The following is a 4790-nucleotide window of genomic DNA, read 5'->3' as shown; positions in this document are numbered from 1 at the left end:
AAAAATTAAAATCAAATAAAAATATTTTGGAAAGATTTAAGCACACGTGCGACCGCTCGCGTAGGCCTTGTGCTGAAAATCTTTTCCCTTTTCTTTTAAAAAATTAAAAATCAAATAAAAATATTTTGGAAAGATTTAAGCACACGTGCGACCGCTCGCGTAGGCCTTGTGCTGAAAATCTTTTCCCTTTTCTAATAAAAATAATAAAAATCATAAGAAATCAAAATTTCCAAATAAAAATATTTTGAAAAGGTTTAAGCACACGTGCGACCGCTCGCGTAGGCCTTGTGCTGAAAATCTTTTCCCTTTCTTTCACAAAAGTTAAAAATCAATTAAAAATATTTTGAAAAGGTTTAAGCACACGTGCGACCGTTCGCGTAGGCCTTGTGCTAAAAACCTTCTCTCTCTTTATATAAAAATACAAAAAAATATAAAATCTTCAAAAAACTAAAAACATCTTCAAACAACAAATTTTCATGAAAGAACTACGTAACCCTGATTTCTCAGTATGACTGAGAATACGTAGGAGCAAGGTCAATCCTTGTCGGGCCCAAAAAACTAAAAAATATTTTTGTTTCTTTATATCGTTGTTCTTGGGATAGATAAACATTTTGCAAACCACATCTTTATGCGCGTATTTAATTAAAGGTACTGCCTTAAGGCAGGCGTTGTGGGGGTGCTAACACCTTCTCCACACGTAACCGACTCCCGAACCCAATCTTTGATTTTCGTGAACCGAGCCTTATCCTTTTTATGGTTTTTTCCATAGTTTTCCAGAATAAACTATGGTGGCGACTCCAAAACATTTTTTTTCAAATTAGTTATCCTTTTTTGGATCGTCGTCGTCCCGTCGCGATTTTTCGGTTGCGACAAACTATAATGAATAAGTTTCTTCTATTCGCAATAATTTTCGTTCAAAAGAACAAACTAGGCTTCCTCGATGGCACCACAACTAAGCCAACGGAAGGCACCCAAGAAGCACCCTTTTGGGTGTTGGTTAATTCCACCCTGGGATGGATTCATAACACTCTTGATCCAACTCTATGCTCTTTTGCTACACAACGACCCACAAATCCATGAGTTAAAGACTTTTTTGGGTGCTTGCAATCAACACGAGAAGTCCGTAGTAAATTACTATAACGAACTACGAAAGTTATGGGATGAACTTGCAGGCTATTCTACCGTTCCACCAAGCATTTGTGTCGTTGCTACTACCCTTGCTCTTGAGAATGAAAAAGTACATGCTTTCCTTATTGGTTTAGACTCCACTCTTTATGTAACTGATGTCTAGGGCCATGTTGGTTTCTATCGGAGATTTATTAAAGACTTTTCAAAGATTGCTAAACCATTAAGTAATTTGCTAGTTAAGGATACACCATTTGAGATGAGTTCTGAATGTTTGCAAGCTTTTGATGTCCTAAAGAAAAGCTTGATTTCTGCTCCAGTAATTGTAGCTCCAGATTGGAATAAAGACTTTGAACTTATATGTGATGCTAGTGACTATGCTATAGGTGTTGTGTTGGGTCAAAGAAGAGAAAAAGTATTTCATGCTATGTACTATGCTAGTAAAGTCTTAAATGAAGCCCAGTTGAATTATGCTACCACAGAGAAAGAATTCTTGGCTATAGTTTATGCACTAGAGAAATTTAGATCTTATCTCATTGGATCTAAAGTCATAATTTATACGGATCATGTAACTATAAAGTATTTATTAACAAAGTCAGACTCAAAGCCGCGGTTAATCAGGTGGGTGCTTTTGTTACAAGAGTTTGACATAGAGATTCGTGATAAAAAGGGAAGTGAGAATTTAATTGCTGATCACTTTTCTCGATTGGTTAACACTGAAGTAAAAAGCAAAGACAAGGAAGTCTGGGAGTCTTTTTTAGATGAAACGCTTTTGTACATTCAATAAAGGCCATGGTTTGCTGATATGGCTAATTTTAAAGTTGCGGGTGTTATTCCCGAAGAATTAAATTGGCAACAGAAAAAGAAGTTTTATTCTGATGCTAAGCACTTTATATGGGATGATCCGTATTTATTCAAAATTGGAGTAGATAATCTTTTGAGGAGATTTGTAACCAAGGAAGAGGCAGAAGGAATCCTTTGGCATTGTCATAATTCTCCTTATGGAGGACATTATAATGGGGAGCGAACAACTGCAAAAATTCTTCAGTCAGGATTTTATTGGCTTACTTTATTTAAAGACGCTCACAATCATGCTAGGAATTGTGATAAGTGCCAAAGGACATGAGCTATTTCAAGAAGGCATGAGATGTCGTTACAAGGTATTTTGGAAGTTGAAGTTTTTGATTGTTAGGGTATTGATTTTGTTGGGCCTTTTCCACCATCATTTAATAATGAATATATTTTGGTGGTTGTTGATTATGTGAGTAAATGGGTTAAAGCTATAGCATGTCCAAAGAATGATGCCAATACGGTGATTACATTCTTGAAAAGGCAAATCTTCTCACGCTTTGGAACCCCCAGGGTACTTATTAGTGATGGAGGGTCTCATTTTTGTAATGCTCAACTTGTTAAGGTACTTAGACATTATGGGGTGAAACATAAAGTGGCTGCACCTTATCACCCACAAACAAATGGTCAAGCTGAAGTTTCCAACAAGGAAATCAAGAGGATATTAGAGAAGAAAGTTGTTTTTTCACGAAAAGATTGGTCACGAAAATTAAATGATGCTCTTTGGGCATACAGGATAACTATGAAGACTTCCATGGGGTTATCACCTTTTCAGATGGTATATGGGAAAGCATGTCACTTGCCAGTAGAGATGGAACATAAGGCTTTGTGGGCTTTGAAATTTTCAAATTTTGATCCTCATGAAATTCAAAGCAAGCGAAGAAATCAGTTGTTAGAGCTTGAAGAAATGTAGTTACATGCATATGACTCATCTAGGAGCTATAAAGAGAAGGTGAAATTTTATCATGACAGAAAGCTGATAAAGAGAGTCTTCACTCCAGGAGAGCAGGTGCTATTATTTAATTCATGATTGAAGTTATTTCTTGGAAAGTTGAAATCAAAATGGTCGGGACCTTTTGTGATAAAGCATGTATACCCAAACGGAGCTGTGGAATTAGAGACTTCAGAAAAGGATGATCAGCAGAGGAGTTGGGTGGTAAATGGTCAGAGGCTCAAACATTATTTGGGAGGAGAAGTGGAGCAATTCTCCACGGTACTGATGTTGGTGGATCCATGAGGTTCGGGTCAAGCTCGTGACGTTAAACAAGCGCTTCTGGGAGGTAACCCAGGTTTTATTTTTCCCTTTTGTACTTTGAATTAGTAGTATAGGTTAAGTTTTATGTTTGTGTCTATGCTTGACTTGTACGCTAATTCTGACAATGGTTTAATTTTATTGCATGATGAGTTATTTACTAATGATGATTGATTGTGGATTATGATTGAGAATGTGTGAATGCTGATATCCAGGTTAATGGTTCACTAACTATGTGAACAAATGAGTAAGTGGTTTGTGATTGTGATTTTGATGCTAAGCAGGATTCATGAATGAGAAGTGAGAAAACATGATTGTGTGAGGTATTGAGCTCCAGAGTTTTTATTGATGTATGCACTGTTCACAGGGAATCATGAATGATATTGACTTAATCTTGATAATTGATTGAATTGCATGTTTATGTCATATGATCAAGGCCATGCTTGGAAACCCTTACTTAGCCAAATTTTCACCCAAAGTATTTTAAATGATATACCCTTTTTGAACCTTGGCCTTAAACAGTATGAAAACCCTTGTTTGAATTGATTTACCTTGAGTTGGGTTGAGAATAATTGTATGTGTTGAAAAGTTTCAAGTTTGGGGTTGTATGGGGAAAGTGAAAGGCAAAAGAAAAAGAAAAGCGTTGAGTTCAAAAGTTGAAAAAGAAAAATGCATGAGAAAAAAAAAGAAAAGAAGAAAAGAGAAAAAGCATGTAAAGTGAACTCAATGTAAAAAGGAAAAAGGGAAGAAGTTGGGAATGAGTGAGATTGGTTAAAAAGAGAGTGTGCTTGAACTTTGAATGATGATCTAAACTCTCTTAACTCAAGTATTTTGTATTCCAGAAAAACCAATTTTTCTTAATAGCCCAGCCTTATTACAAGCCTTGGAAAAAGTCCTTGTGATGACGTTTGCATGTGAAGATTTTGATTGTTTTAGATGAATGACAATATTGTTTGATGTGACATGTGAACAATAAAGAGTAGAGTGACCTCCTAAACACTTGAGTGATTGAGTGAAACACTTGCTTGGTGAGAATTGTCAAATCCATGTTTACATCTATGCTTAGTTGATTGATCATTCATGAACAAAACATCTATTGGAAATAGATTGATTATGTGAATTGAATTGGATTGAAAGCATGCATGCATCTTTATAGGATTCCACTGAAATCTGAATTGTATAATAACTTGTTGTGAGAAAAAAGAATTTTGAAAAGTGTTGAATTGTTTGATGAAGAAGTGGAAAGCCAGGTTTTGTCTTGTTTGCTTGAGGACAAGCAAAGTTCTAAGTTTGGGGTTGTGATAACGGTCTAAAAACCATTATTTTCATACTTAAATTTGATATCAAAACACACCCTTTATGGCTTAGAATGAGCTTAAAATCAAGTAAAACACTTAGTTGAGTCTTGTGAGAGTAAAAAAGTGGTTTTAGAGATATTATGCTTGTTTTTACATTGTTTTGCAAGGTTTTAAGGTGAATTGAAGATGGAAGTAAAGTAAGGTGGACTTAGACCCGTGAAAGAGGAAGAAAAAGGATGAAAAGAAGGGTCAAGTGAGCCGTTGAG

Source organism: Vigna radiata, chromosome 1 (genome assembly GCF_000741045.1).
Source record: "Vigna radiata var. radiata cultivar VC1973A chromosome 1, Vradiata_ver6, whole genome shotgun sequence".
In the NCBI taxonomy this organism is placed as follows: domain Eukaryota; kingdom Viridiplantae; phylum Streptophyta; class Magnoliopsida; order Fabales; family Fabaceae; genus Vigna; species Vigna radiata.
Note: the sequence above shows the minus strand (reverse complement) of the source record.